Genomic DNA, 17,071 nt, shown 5'->3' on the forward strand with positions numbered 1-17,071 from the left:
CTGTGTCCACAGCGGTCGCCCCTTCCTCCATCACTTTGTAAAACACTTAGTGTGCATGTACGAGTAACGGTTTGATAGGGTATGACAGTTCCGATTGTTACAGTGACAATGCTTGGCCACATCTCTTTTTAAAAACTTCGATATCACACGATTCCTTTATCAGATCAGAATTACTATATCAACTCTTACAAATAACATTACACCGTAAAAGCCTACGTTTGACACTTTAAGTGCTTTTAAATTTGTATCGTCATGTTGTCATGGCAACTGATCATAATTGTCTAAAATGTTTTGCTAACGTATGATCAGTTTGATTAAATCTTGCCCAACACAGATTCTATTGGCAAAGTGGTTTATTTTTATGCATTAATAGGATCGCGTTAGTCAAGATGTGACGTACCATGAATCTCAGGTACATTTATGGTCGATGCTAGAGAGGGCGCTATTTAGGACGTTCCCAATATTATACATTGGCGAGGATTTGACGTTTCATGAACAACCAGCGATATTTTTTCGGGCGATCAAAGCTTTAAATCGCTCTTGTGGTACATGGCTTGTAGAAAATAGAAAAACTCCTTTGCTCCATACAGCTGACACGGCCACGTTAACGGCCATTTCGAATGTCAAGCTCAAATATCGTTGAATTCTTAGGTAATTAATCATTAATGCCAAACATTCAAGTGCTTTGGTCCCTGATATTTATTATGATTAAAAGAGAGACTTGTTTAAATTTCCTTGAAGAAAGTTTGTGTTGAAGTTTAAATTTAAAGTTGTCACTTTCAAGCCACATACAGCCTTCTTATTGCCAACGAAAGTCAACGACAGTCATTCTGTTTGGGAAGCAGGATTGTTGTTAAGTCGATGCAAAAACAATATTTATCTTGAAAAACTGGAAAATGAATTCAGCGAGGGAAAATGGAAGAAAACTGTACTCTGCAGTTAAAAGTATTTGGTCACCTGTTTTAATAGCCAATCACAGATTTTACGCGGATGACCGCTTTTTAAAAAGGGCGCCCACACGACCAGCCATGGCATACTCAGTATCGTCGTCTGCATGAACTTTGATGTATCAAATATGGAGGACGGACAGCTACAGGTGTTACGGGGTAGTACGCTAAGCCCCCCTTACCATATACGGAATATGCAAATTTACGGTGACCGTGTACCTTCAATAGCTTTATATTTCAGTATAGAAAACCACGCCATGTCTGGCGTTGACACGTCAAGTAGTGTTTGACAACATTTGAGAAGCGCTTCCTTTGTGATACATAATGCATCGCTACTAAAAGTATATCTAATCTGACATCAGGACCCATGGTGTTTTAACACCTCAGCTTCGCGGCCATTCTGATAGAAAATCGGACAAATTATCTAAACCATGTAAATATTTTGCAAGCGGCTTATATGCAAACTATTACGAAGTTAATCGGAACCCTTCGCGCTAAACCGTAAAACATCACAGATCGTAGCGTATGTTTCAATTCCTCTGAAAAAAATGAATAAATTTTGAGACCTTTTCCAGTGTCGAAGCAATCAATGGTGCATCCATATGGAAACACACAATACGTTTCCGATCTGGAAGGTCGATCAGTTTTCTTGATAAAAGGCTTTATTACATAAAATTTGACACGTTCGGTTTTACAGTACACGTACATAAATTCCGTTTAACACCCACAAAAAGTAAGTTAACACTTTATAAATATCACCGATTACAACCCTAGCTACGCGTATTATACCGCCAACTCCACCGACCGTCAATAAAATAGTCCTCGTCACGACTCCAATCTTCTCAGATATGGACGCATAAAAATCATGTGTTAGTTATACAATAACATATAACGTTGGCACCACCGTTATTTAAGCACTAATTCGGTGGCCCTATTACTTCGAAACGACTGTCCCCCGAGATGCGCGGCAAATTATCTATTGGTTCTAGCTGACAATTCAAATTTCCGAACATAAAGGCAGCGTGTAAGGTGAACCAATAAAAGCAGAGCTTTTGATTGAACAGTAATATGAGGATGCCTTGTTGCCTATTAGGGTCCTACATAATATATTGTTCGAATGTCGATAAATATAACACAATTACCCTATCACCGCATCGCCTACAATGACTTGGTAGGAGTCCTACTGCTGTGTTGTCAATATTAATAAGCTGGATATTAAATTTTAAGGTAGGTGATTAAATAAACATGTAACACAATATGAATTTACTGGGATTGTCCACAATCGTTCATCGACCGTTCGTATTAGCCGTCCAAGTCGGGCGTCGATCTGTCTTCATCCAATTCAAGTTCTTTCCCAGCGATGACCAGCCTGGCGATGACGTTATCCAGACTGTTCTCCGGCAATCCTGGAAAATATTTGGAGTAAAACAATCGTATTATTGTGAAGTTCAAAAGAGTGTTAAGTATACTGTCGTACGAATATGTTCGGGTATTTAAATAGAAAAAGTCGATGATGCAGAATATATTTTTTTCACATATCGTTCACATTTGTACGATCGTTTAGCTAGTGCCATGAGAATTGCATTTCTCTCTGCAGAAATAATGTCAATGTTACGTCAGTTTTGATGTCAAATGTATCAATCTTTACTAAATACGGTATTTTCCATCAGGTTCGAAATCACAACATACGGCAGCCAGTCCCCTAGCGGAGAAGCCACAGACAAGACCGCTCGGCCAAATCCTCACTCTCAAAAAAGATTTGAGATTTGTTCAGTAACCCATCTAATTTGTAGATTAGTGATGTAGGTCATCGTACAGTGTATGCAAACAGAAGATGTTATTATAAACGTTGCATATTTTCTACAGTTAGTGTCTAGTTGACTGTACAAAATCTTCAAACAGGACAACTGTAATGTTGTCAGAACGCGAATTTCATCCTTACATTCTCGAAAACATATCAAACTACCAAAAGGTTCAACGACAACAATTATCTTCCTTGACAAGGTTTTCGAATATAATTTTTGACATTAGTATTACAATTGGCACTTCTGAAATGAATAGAAGATAATGCCTGCTCTCTCTCTTTCTCTCTCTCTCTCTCTCTCTCTCTCTCTCTCTCTCTCTCATATTGAAATTTTAAGTAAGCGCCAAAAAGTCTCGTTTCACTCGTAAATCAATTAAAATATTTAGAGCACACTAGGGCGCACACGAGCAAAACAGTATTAGATTGTGAATCCTTAAAGCTTGGCTTCAGTGTAAAAATGATAAACAGCCGTTGCCGGAGCTAAAACACGACTTTGTAAACATTAAGAGAAACTATCCAGATTTCTGAGACAAAAACCCCTAAAACAAATATAACACATTTAAAAAGCCAATGTTCAAAGTTCAAAGTCATGTTTAACACCTTTTGCATACCGTTGCTCATATTAACGCATTATGAAATGACAAATGTGGTTCGAAGGGAACTTATCGACGTGGCCCATTAGAGGTAGTAGGTCTAAATGCATCTCAGAATCAATTTTTGGACATTCAAATTTTCACAATACTTTTCTGGTCTCTTCGAAGTTTTTCGAGTGAAAGAAAATGTAATCGTTTCGTTTTTTGTGAAAATAGAGACATCGGACATTAGATTGAGCATAAGAAAAAGCGGCCATTTTTAAAATTATAATAATGTCGTTAAGTGAACTTTGCACGGTGACCCCCGATTTGCATCTTGGGTAATGAAAAAGGACGACTCAAAGTTTCCTTGCGGCAACAGTTCAAAGCTTTTGAATGTCGAGGTGCGGGTAACCTTTAAAGGGAAAATAGTTGCTACATTTAGCCACTATTTGGGAAGTCAAATGTGATGCTAGGTATCCGTAAGCATTTCAAAAAATGGTTTGAACGATATCTATATGAAACTCTTCCTAAAAATGGAGGAGATGGAGAAAAGAAAGTCATAAAATTACCAGAAAAATATAAGTTGCGAATGACCGCTTGATTAAAAATCCATACATTAACACGCAGGTCATGCATAACTCCTGATAATGTGTTCAACAGTAATTTACTTAATGGTTCCTTTGCAGAAGGTATTTCACTTTTCCCTACGTAAACATTTCGCGATATCGCTACAGAGATGAATCTTGTCCCTCTCCTGTCTTAAAATATCATAGCTAAACAACAAAAACATGGAGGACAGCGAGTCCTCTCGGATCGAACAGCCCACTTTACCTTGGAATGAACGCTTAAATGCAGAATATTTTCCACAGTACTCGCTCCAAAAGTGCTTGCAAGGTATAGGCCTCTGTCGTCCCCCACTGGCAACGGCAAACGTCACGAAGACAGCGACGAGAAGAAAGACCATTTTATCGTTCATGACGTACGGTGGGGGATAATGCCTGGGTGTATTTCTGGCGGGAAATCGCAGAAGAATGAACGTCATTATCAAGAGACGAAACTGTTTATAACCAGATATGAACTGTAAATGCTCACGTGTTTCATTATATATTGAAGTTATGTGTAAATTTGAACCTTTGCAACTTCATTGAATTATTATGATCAACATAATGAACAATAATCACCGCCGATTAATTCTAAAAGGTCATGAGGTATACAAATATGTAATTAGCTGAAATAAAAATATTAAAGTTATTTGACTGCGTTTATTGTATCACCACTTTATATAGCAAGTGTAATTACTGATGGCCATGTGCTTCAAGCCATATATGCCGAGCTGTGAAAGCTCATTAGATATGCAAATTATAAATTAGCTGACATGAAAATGTGAAATGACTTTCGATATTGTTTTAACCTAGTACCTGGTATAATCATCGATGTACATAGCATGTTTTGCCCACTTTGATCAAGTAAATCCCGGTATATATCCCTAATAAGCAAAGTTCATTAAATATGTAAATTAGAAATTGGCTGAAATAAAAATGCTTAATGATTGTCAATTATGTTGTATCATGGTATCTGTAATATGTGTAGCAAATTTTGTCGACTTTGGTCTAGTCAATTCAGATATACATCTCTAATTAGGAAAGATCATTAAATATGCAAATTAGGAATTGGCTGAAGAGAAAATGCTTAATGACTTTTAATAACGTTGTATTATAGTGTCTTTAATGTACATAGCAAGTTTCATCAATTTCGATCGAGTCAATTCAGATAAATATCCCTAATTATGAAAATTCATTTAATATTCAAATTAGGTTTTGGCTGTAGTAAAAATGTCTTTTGACTTTCTATAATGTTATATCACAGTATCTTTGATGTATATAGCAAGTTTCAACAACTACAATCAAGTTAATTCAGATATATATCCCTAATTGGGAAAGTTCATTAAATATGCAAATTGGGAATTGGCTGAAGTTAAAACGCTTAATGACTTTCAATAATGTTAAATCATAGTATCTTTAATATACATACCAAGTTTGGTTAATTTTGATCAAGTCAAATCAGACATATATCCCTAGTTAGGAAAGTTCATTAAATATGCAAATTAGCATTTATCTTTCATGTCACCCCTTAATGGTTCCAACTGCTGATATATCTTGGTGTGATCAACATTTGTAGCAAATCTCATCAAATTGTGTGTAGTCGTTTTTAATGTATATCCGTTTTTTCTAAAATCATTAATTATGCAAATGAGCAAAAAGTATGTAAGCCACACCCACCAAAAACTAATCAGTTCTTGCCATTTGCTAACTGAATATATGTACCAGATTTGATTCTGATCTGATAAGCCGTTTTTGAGATATCGGACCAACAGACAGACAGACAGACAGACAGACAGACAGACACACAGACGGACAGACAGACAGACAGACAGACAGACAGACATCGCTGCGACATATGCTCACGTGTGTAAACACGTGAGCAAAAATGTCCGCACAGAGGACAGGTACTTGGTTAGATGCATCAAACTTGCTGCTATCGACGATTTTCAAGAGTTTTAGTTTTTTTACAACAATGATAAATTTATAATATTTTAAAACACTGATACATAGACTTTCAGTGGACGTTTATTTATACATGTGCACATCCTTGCCTGAACCCTTTGAGATCTTAACCATGCCTTAACTGACAGTTTCCAGTTATAAACGCTTTCCTACTGTCGATTACTAACACCTCACTCTACTGAAAGATGATGCAGTGATTTTGATGTTGGCTCTGTACAATGGAAAATTCAGGCTTACACTTTTAATTTGTGAGCGTTCCGTACATGACACATGAAGTTCTTAATATTACTCTCTCGTTCGACACCCTAAATGTGTGCTGCTGTTCTTTCGACTGCTATTCTTCAAAATTATAGAAATAAAATGCTCCAAAATTGAAATTCCTCCGAAGGCTCAAAACTTTAAAGCATTATGCCATTATATATCATGCGACTTACATGATACGCCCTCAACCAGGGCTCAGACCAAGATAGCGATTAACAGCTGTAGTGTACCAGGCGCCAAATGTAAAAAATTAATTTACACAATCAAGCTTTTTTAAGAGATAGAAAAGATGGAAAATGTATATATAGAGAGGAATTATATATATATAATATATATATATATATATATATATATATATATATATATATATATATATATATGTATATATATATATATATATATATATATATATATATATATATATATATATATATGTGTGTGTGTGTGTGTATACATATATATATGTGTGCGTGTGTATACACATACGTACATACAGATACATTGCCCAACACGTTTGCGTATGCATACATATACATAGTAAAAAATACGCGCACGCATATAGCGTATTCATTCATACATGTAGAATACATAAATACATACATACATACATACATACATACATACATACATACATACATACATACATACACAGACTATAGAGCCTGGACAGGGGTCGAGCCTCGACGCGAAAACATTTATATACATAGAACCTCGTTCTGACTTACTGATACAGCTGGACCTCGTTCTGACTTACTGATACAGCTGCAAAATTTTACATACATAGAACCTCGTTCTGACTTACTGATAGAGCTGCAAAATTTTATATACATAGAACCTCGTTCTGACTTACTGATAGAGCTGCAAAATTTTATATACGTAGAACCTCGTTCTGACTTACTGATAAAGCTGCAAAATTTTATATACGTAGAACCTCGTTCTGACTTACTGATAGAGCTGCAAAATTTTATATACGTAGAACCTCGTTCTGACTTACTGATAAAGCTGCAAAATTTTATATACGTAGAACCTCGTTCTGACTTACTGATAGAGCTGCAAAATTTTATATACGTAGAACCTCGTTCTGACTTACTGATAGAGCTGCAAAATTTTATACACATAGGACCTCGTCCTGACTTACTGATAGAGCTGCAAAATTTTATATACATAGAACCTCGTCCTGACTTACTGATAGAGCTGCAAAATTTTATACACATAGGACCTCGTCCTGACTTACTGATAGAGCTGCAAAATTTTATATACATAGAACCTCGTCCTGACTTACTGATAGAGCTGCAAAATTTTATACACATAGAACCTCGCTCTAACTTACTGATACAGCCGCAAAATTATATATATGAACTTGTTCTGGCTGACTAATACAACCGTAAAACGATGCTGTGCGTTCCCGGCGTTGAAGGTGCTGGACGGGAGGCGGTAGGCCTCTCGCGCCGCGCTGGGAAAACACAGTATCGTAGGCAGGGCCATGGAGCTAAGAATGATCCAGGCTATTATTGTAGCCCATATGCCGTGCGCGTGGGCTGGCTTTTCTGACCTGTTTCCTTTGCAGCGCTGGTCTGTAGCGGCTGCTGCTTCACAGCAACACGTTAGGAAAAGACCGCGCACAGCCCGGCCGGTTGTGGGCTGCCTTTTTGGCGGCTAGATCCTGGCAAGACTAAAGCTGATACATACATAGTGCTAGCTCTGCATGGCAGGACTGTGTGTTACCGGCGTTATACGGCCTCCCACCACAAGAGCCACCATGGGAGGCCGTGTAACGCCGGTAACACACAGCCCTGCCATGAAGAGCTAGCATAGTGCTAGCGCTTATGCTATTCAAGTGCATTTGAACTTTCCGGTTTATTTTGTGCTAGCGACAACAATGACCGTGGTTTTGCTATCACGAGAGATCACCACTGATCTGGGCTGTTCGTAGAAGAAAGGACATGCGCTAGACGTCGACCACACCGTGCTAGTTCACTGCAGGTCACTGCAGTCGGCTGTGCAACCTACTTTCGCGGTCTACAGAGTTAAGAGAATAAAGACAAAAATTTAATTCGGAAATTTTGGTGCAATAAACCCATGCACTATGACGGATGAAGGCAAATTTGTGCAACAAGACAGCAATTCTTGGACTTTCCTCGGGGCATTCGACGCAAGGAGAATGGCAGTACACAGAGCATGGTGCTTGGTTGTGTTTACGAGAATTAGAAACGATCAGACATTCCACTTCACCAGTCAATCAGCGACACTCAGCCGATAGAGTATATGAGATTCATTGAACATGGCATGAAGGTAGAAAGAGATCTCTTGCGACCTCCATGCGACCTTCAATGAATCTCATATACTCTGTCGGTTGAGCGTCGCTGATTTTATACTGGTGTTTTGAGTGTCTGATCATTTCTAATTCTCGTAAACACAACCGTTGTATTAGGGACTGGTCAGTGTCTTCGGCCTAGGGGGCGGTGGATTATTTTTTGCCGACGTCAAAAAGTGGCTGAACCCCCCTTCCAACTTTCGAAAACAGGGTGACCCCCAGTGTGAAACAAAGGTTAACAAAAGGTGGAATATAAATTGAATAATTCAGTATATATATATATATATATATATATATATATATATATATATATATATATATATATATATATATATAATTTTGGGAGTTTATTTTCAACAATCAGTCATTCTGTGTTTTAATGAAATTGGTGTCATGTCAGTTGTAAGATATGAACTTAAAAGTGTCAATTCTAAAGTTTGAGTACAGTATTTTGAATGCACTGTATGTATTCCAACTCTCTTTATGCATAAGCAGATGTCCAGAAACTATTGTAAGGAAAATGTGATTGAAATAATAGTGCATCTTGCTTCTTATAGAGAAAACAGAAAGTATCAGGAACTTGCCATGCTTTTCATATGAAGGGCATGCTGAAAAATATGTTTGATATTTTAAAGAAATGCGCCCAAGGGCGCGCCGAAAAATTTTAAACATACAGATATCTCAAATATATATATGTCAAATATATAAGTTTTGCACTAGGACAGGGTCTAAAATATGTCTTATTATTGTTACAGTAACGTGCCCGAAGGGCGCCCTAAAATGCAACTCAATGCTGAAATTTGAGGCTGGCACAATGCATTTTATGCAATTATGAGCCCTCGTTGAACTTGAAAAACACACTGGCCCCCCTATTGGGCATTTCAAAAACATGGTGCCCCCATCACCAAAGTCAAAAACAGGGTGACCCAATGAATCCACCGCCCCTCTGGCTGAAGCAACTGACCAGTCCCTTAGCTCCATGCTCCGTGCTCCTTCTGTCAGTGTCAAATGCCCCGAGCCCGAACAAAGTCCAAGACCAAGCATTGCTGTCTTTTTACTCAAATTTATCTTCATCCATCATTGTGCATGGGTTTATTGCACCAAGATTTCAGTATTAAATTTTTGTCTTTATTCTCGTAACTGTGTAGACCGCGAAAGTTCGTTGCACAGCTGACGGACTTCAGCGGTCTCAGTGAACTATCGTTGTATGGTTGATTCCGTTGTATGGTTGACGAGTAGCCCTGCGTACAGGTCTGTGTGTTCCCGGCCGTATAACGCCGGGAACTCACAGACATGTACACAGGGCTAGGCTGCGAGCAGCCCAGATCAGTGGTGATCTCACCTGATAGCAATACCACGATCATTGTTGTAGCTACCTTACTAGATCAAAATAAACCGGAAAGTTCAAATGCACTTGAGCACAAGCGCCAGTACTATGCGTGTATTGGCTTTCGTCTTGCCAGGTAGTCCAGTCAATTTAGGGTTTAACCTAGGACTAATTGCAACAGAAATTATTTCTTCACCATGACCTTTGGAAAGGTCTAACTAATGACATATTAAAAGTATAGGAAAATATAAGGGGTGCAAATTGGTTAAATTTGCATATATTCAAATTAGCTATATATCGCCTTTAAAATGACTGCTATACTCACATTTTGGGCATGTAAACTGAATTCAAGTGACTTTTTTCATTGCAACACAATTTAGTAAGGTTCTACAAGTTATTTTCTAAATGTCTTGAACAATAAATAATATGCAAATTAAGTAATTTGCATATATTCACAGTTTTTCCACTATTTCAGATAAAATGAATGTTTAAGCTCATATTTAAACATTTTTTTTCTCTATGAAATTAAGGTTTTGCAAGAATTACCTAAAACAAAAGAGTTTGACCTAATTTGCATGCATAATTTGCATATTTTAATACAAAAGGCCTAATTTGCATAATTGACACAAACGGTCTTCTGAATACAATAAGCCTACAATAGCTTCCATTGACATTTTCTGGTTATTCAGAAATGCAATGAATAAAGAGAAGAGTTTCAGAGAATTACAGTTTAAATAAAAGGAATCAGAATTCTTTCTTTGGATATTCTTCTTTCTTTACGACGATAAGGTTATTCATAAAAAATCATTGGACGTGATAAAGTTTTGACATCAATTGTCATTTTAAGTCATTTTCTCCTAGAACATGTTCGATTGTAGTAAAATTTTTGAAGGAATATTTAATGCTTGTGGTCACTATCTTCAATGGCGTTGGAAATATTCAATTACTAATAAATGGTTCCCCACACATAACAGTTGTGCCTGTGAACCATCCTTCTCATTATTAAACTATCATTAGTATAAATACGAACATCATTTGAATCACCATGATGGTAGTGGTGATGAAAATTATTATGATGGTCATTATCATATCAAAATTTCTTCCTCTATCTCTCTGTTTACATCTTCCTCTAGGTGGTTCATTTGTTTACAGCCAGAATCCCTTCGTTGACAACAGAAAGTCTAGATTTTGCTTTCTGTCGGGTTATTCATGCTGCTGCAGTTCATGGTAGAACCCATAAGTATTGGGAAGGGCAACTCAATGAAAGATGTGAAGCATAGGATGATATAATTGTATTGCGTATCATATCTTATCTTAGATGTGCAAGTATCACTCATGGGTCTGTTATGTAATGGACTTCCCATTTGCAGATTATTAGACTTTTGTATTATTACCAATAAGATCGATCACTCAACGAATTGAGAGTCTGGCCAATCTGAGGTGAGACTTCCATAAGGTTCAAATACAGGATAACCAATTTTATGATAATTTGATGTCAAAATTTGATATCCTAATTGATAAACTCGTTAAGGGCAGCTTCTGTGATGCGAATCCCTTCACATCTTGGTTTTTCTTGTTTACGGTCATGAAAATTTGAAAAAGCAGCTAGACCATGTAGCATTATGAAAAGTATCTAGATTTGCTTTTACCAGTGATTTAGATTATCATGATTCAGTCAACAGATTTTTTTCAGTTTTTCCTCAAATGCTATGGCTGTGTACTGTATATTAAACAGGAAATCTCTCTCTTCAGTCCATTATATGACTTTATATTAATTTTCAATTGTTGTCTTCAAGAAATTTCAAAATTTTGAGAAATGCAGTGTCCTTTGATTATTGTAATGTCTTTCAGCTGATAAAGGAACAGCTTTCCTTATCCATATTTCATAATAATTGGCAGTATAGTATAACAATTGTACCTCTATATCATCATGATCATTATAATTTATTTATCATTATTATCATAAATTTCTGTATGTGGCATGAACAGGCAAGTTGCACACAGTCAAAAGTATATCTGATTTACCAGTGACCACACAACCTGGTCTTTAATTACATTTTACCAACACTTAATCTATATTAGTAATACGGGTAAGGGTGAAAATAAAAGAAAATAGAGCTGAAACACATATTTTCTTCAGCCTCCCTTAGTACAAAGTGTTGGTTATTTGGCCAAGCATTTTGGTATGCATTAAGAAAATCCAAATCTTCCAGTAAGTTCCCAATGTTATTGACATTATGCAAATTCTCTAGATAATTGAAATGAACTATACGAATCAATCATTGTTTATTTTTACAGGGCTTTTCATTCTGTAGGCCCATTAGTATATAATCATTAAAATGAGTTAAAATACACAGAAAATAAATAACCATGTCAATTTCTTTGTACTGAGCAAAATGTTCATTCAAGTTATAAAATGGACATCTTTCGATAGGAAGAATTTAAAGTATTAAATAACTTAAACAAGTAGTGTCTCTTAATGTAACTTCTCATTTTACTGATAACATAATTAAAATAAGTTGACGTCAATTTGAAAAATTAAAGAAAATTATTTTAATGGTCATCATATATGATTTATGCACATTAGGAATCGCTCAAAATTAGGTAAGATATATTTAGCAATGTTAGTAAAAACTTCCAATCTCTCTTCACGATATTGTAAAACCTTTCAAGTTTCAATTATTACATTTAATACAGTGTAGGCATTTCCTATAAAATCTTTTAAAATTAGTCCTTTGCACAATGTAGATTGTATTAGGCTTTGAATATACCTTTCTTGGACCTTTTAAGTATTTAAGGTGAAGAAATAATTCATGTTCCAATTAGAAAAAGGAAGTGACATGGTTGACTTATTGGACAAATGCAAATAAGGATTTTTTTTATCGCTGTAAGATATATTTGAAAACATTCCCTGAACTAAAAACAAGAAAATGATGTTACATAGTCATTACAATGTCAGCTTATCTCTTAAATCACTTTCGTAAATAGATTATCAGCACCAGGTTTATATAGCATCTATGACCCATTTAGCATTTGGGTAAATTAGCTGTCTTATGCACAACTTCATTAAATGCACTTTTCGCGATCCCTGGGATCGCCTTTGTTCTAGTCTGTATGAGAATGATTGAGGTGTAATAGCCTTTTGTTTTCCATTGAAATTGTAATCTGGTGGGTAAATTTCTGATGAGAAAATCTGGTGTCAACACAGGCCTTTAAACTTGCGATATGTAACTTCCATGACCCTACTAAAATTTAGTTGTAATGATCTCCGTTGTTTTTTAACATTATATATAGTCATTTATACTATAGGTCAAAAAAGGGAAAAGTAAAGTGGTAGGAGGGGCACATTGCAGTTATGTAAAATGAGGAATCTTAAATGATTTTATGCATTGCCTAGAAACACAAAAAGTACATTAAATAATCAAGTTTCTTGAATTAAATATCAATTTGCTGAATACAGAGTGGAAACAAAAACTACTTGTTGTGTAGATTAAATATAATTTTTAAGTGAAATGCAGTGGCAGCCATACTTGATTTAGGCAAATTAGGAATATTTCTCGGGCGATAAAATGTATTCAAAAATATTGCCTGGACAAAAATTAAGATAAATGCATACATTACTTGAACATAATGTCGCATTTTTCTCAATTCAATATGCATATTTCTTTTATCAGTGAATGTATTGCTCCCATTATCCGTTTATATCTATACAAAGTAGGTAATGTTATACCTCTTAGATTGTATTGGACTTTTAGTATGTCATTCTAGGACCTCTCTAAAATACACAAAGAAAAATTAATTCTATTGCAGTCAGAAGTAGCTTATATAGTTATTAATTAGGGACATACAAAGAAAAACGAAGTGTTGTGGCGGCCATATTGGATTTATGCAAATGAGGAATATATCTATGACGACAAAATATTTTAATCAACATTGCCTGAACCAAAAACAAGGCAAATAAGCCCAAAACCCGCATATATCATGTTTAGCCGAATATTTTTAGTAGCAACATTCTATCAGCACCTAGTTTGTAACCATAATCTTTTTACATATATGCAAATAAGGCATTGTTTACATTTCTAGATTGTACGAGGCTTTTAGTATGTCATTGTAGGGCTTCTCTGAAATACACAGTGGATAAATAATTCCATTGCTATCAGAAGTAGCATAAAAATAGTTATTAATTGGGAAAAATACAAAGAAAAATGAAGGTTGTGGCGGCCATATTGGATTTATGCAAATTAGGAATATTTCTATAAGAATAGATATTTCCATCAACATTACCTAAACCAAAAACAAGGCAAATAAGCCAAAAACCTGCATAACATATCATGTTTAGCCAATTATTTTTAGCAGAAACATTCTATCAGCACTTAGTTTGTACCCATAATCTTTTTACATCTATGCAAATTAGGCACTGTTTACAATTCTAGATTGTACTAGGCTTTTAGTATGTTATTCTAGGACTTGTCTAAAATACAATGTGAAAAAATTATTCTATTGCTGTCAGTAGTAGCTTAAAAATAGTTATTAATTCGAGAAAAACTAAGAAAAGTGAAGTGTTGTGGCGGCCATATTGGATTTATGCAAATGAGGAATATTTCTATGACGACAAAATATTTTCAACAACATTGCCTAGACCAAAAAGGAGGCAAATAAGCCAAAAAACCATGATCAAAAGCATGTTTAGCCACATATTTTAAGTAGAAACCGTCTATCAGCGACAATTTTATACCCATGAGCCACCTTTACATTTATGCAAATTAGGCACTGTTGCACCCCTTAGATTTTATTATACTTTTAGTATGTTATTTCTAGGACCTTTCCAAAATGCATGGTGAAGAAATAATTTCTGTTGCAATTAGTCCTAGGTTTACCCCTTTTTTGGCTTAGATTGACTGGACTAAGGGTCTAGCCGCGTACGATACCGGGCAGAGTTCAATCACGCTTTATGATCACAAGGTATTGCACTCAATCCAAGACGAGTCTGTATGTAAAAGTTTCCCACGGAGTCTGTGTATAAAACTTCCTAGCTGGCTGTATGTAAAATTTTCGCACCGAGTCTGTGTATAAAACTTCCCAGCTAGCTGTATGTAAAATTTTCGCACCGAGTCTGTGTATAAAACTTCCCAGCTGGCTGTATGAAAAAATTTCCAACCGAGTCTGTGTATAAAACTTCCCAGCTAGCTGTATGTAAAAATTTTCCCACCGAGTCTGTGTATAAAACTTCCCAGCGTGTAAATTTCCGAGTCCCATCTATGTGAAAATAAATTTCCGAGTCCCATCTATGTGAAAACGTTAACGAGACTGTATATAAAGTTTTGCAGTTGGTATTACGTGTATATAAAATTTTACAGCTGTATGTATGCAAAGTGAAAACGAGGTTGAATGTAAATATTTTCGAGACATAAGCTTACAGTTGAAAAAATGTACATTCAACCTCGTTTTCAACTGTATGTCGAAAGCGAGGCTGAATGTAAATGTTTTCGAGACAAGCTCACAGTTGAAAAAAATTACATTCAACCTCGTTTTCAACTGTATGTCGAAAGCGAGGCTGATTGTAAATTTATCCAAGTCCAGGCTCTATGTATTTATGTAATGTATGTATGTATGTATGTATGTATGTATGTATGTATATATGTATGCATGTATGTATCTGTGTTTGTTTATATGTATGTATAGTGTGTGTGTTTATGCATGTTTTTGCGAATGTATGTGTGCACATACGTATGTATGTATGTATGTATGTATGTATGTATGTATGTATGTATGCATGTATGTATCTGTGTTTGTTTATATGTATGTATAGTGTGTGTGTTTATGCATGTTTTTGCGAATGTATGTATGTATGTATGTATGTATGTATGTATGTATGTATGTATGTACGTATTTATGCATGTATGTATGTATGTATTCTACATGTATAAATGCATACCCTATATGCGTATATATATATATATATATATATATATATATATATATATATATATATATATATATATATATTATATAATTTCTCTCTATATATACATTTTCCATCTTTTCTATATCTAAAAAAAGCTTGATTGTGTAAATTAATTTTTTTACATTTGGCGCCTGGTAGTAGTGAAAGGTAAAACTCGGCCTTTGATACTGCAAGCGACATTTTAAAGTTCGTTAAAAACTGCTTGTGACGAAACCTATACATGACGTCACAATCATGGTGACTTACAGCTGTATGAGCAACTTTTTTTGTTTGTGGTATCCGAGGCTCTTGTGAGAAAATTGATTCAATGTTTGTTTTCATAGGAGAGTTAAAGGGCACAAAAATATCAAATGTGCGATTTTGACCATTCTGGGATAATATTCAAGATATGATGAAAATATACTAGACTATGTTACGAATTCCTATTTATGAGAAAAGTCATATTTGTACAAATAAGGAAATCTTTGTAAAATACAGTAAATGGAAAAGTTGTAAACATTTTCTGTAAAAAACTTCTGCATGAGAAATGAAGCAAAGGAAAGTGATTGAAGTCTAGATCAACGATAGAATATATGCGAATATAGATTGCCAAAAACAAGAAATTTTCGACAGTCCTGCAAATATAAACTGAATGAACTGGCAAACTCAAGATGTACGGAGAAGAACACGCTTTCAAAACTCTCCTGGATGTTGTATGACGCTCATGAACAAAAAGTCTTCTCCTACCTTGGACGGTGAAAATTCAGCTTTTGATAGATGCGATCCTTGTCTTCTCTTCTAGGGAAGTATCTCAGGGATCATTGAAGGTTGTCGCTTGTTTTTATAGCCATCGGTCAAACAGTAGGGGAGCATCGTCGGCGTATTAGTCGGCAGGAAGGCGGCCCGGCTTGGTGCTCGCCGCGTTGTCGAACGCCGCTCTGCTGACATCTGAAACAAATTTCTCCGCGCGCCTTATTTGCGGAAATAATGCAGACACAAATAACGGTCCATTCGAATGGTGCGTTTACTGAGACAGAGGGTAAATTGCGCCTGTCACTTGCAATTATGGATTGCATCAAGCGAGAAGGCAAATTTTGACGATGTGGTGGCACAGGGCGATGTGAAATTAACACAGGAAATGCATTATAGGCTAAAAACCTCATGAGAATAATTGCTACATATTTTTTTGTGTTCGATTTTGATTTTTATCAAGTTATGGGCCTTTTTAACTGAAAAGAATGTAAGAATCTAACTCAGACTTGGTCGGGACCCCCAAAATTTTGTTATTAGAATTGAACATAAAATATCAGATCGTTACTATTGCACCAGCAGCGT

The 17,071-nt window shown here is 35.7% G+C and overlaps 1 long non-coding RNA gene across 1 annotated transcript; it reads right to left on the reverse strand.

Annotated features, from left to right (window-relative positions):
• Positions 1-1,587: 1,587 nt before the first annotated feature.
• On the reverse strand, positions 1,588-16,579 carry LOC139117813 (uncharacterized). The gene is made up of 3 exons (XR_011548588.1): positions 16,484-16,579; positions 4,158-4,336; positions 1,588-2,353 (listed from the first exon to the last, which is right to left on the reverse strand). It is a non-coding gene; the product is annotated as an uncharacterized lncRNA (long non-coding RNA).
• Between the last annotated feature and the right edge of the window lie 492 nt (positions 16,580-17,071).

This window comes from Ptychodera flava, chromosome 18 (genome assembly GCF_041260155.1).
Source record: "Ptychodera flava strain L36383 chromosome 18, AS_Pfla_20210202, whole genome shotgun sequence".
NCBI classification, from domain to species: domain Eukaryota; kingdom Metazoa; phylum Hemichordata; class Enteropneusta; family Ptychoderidae; genus Ptychodera; species Ptychodera flava.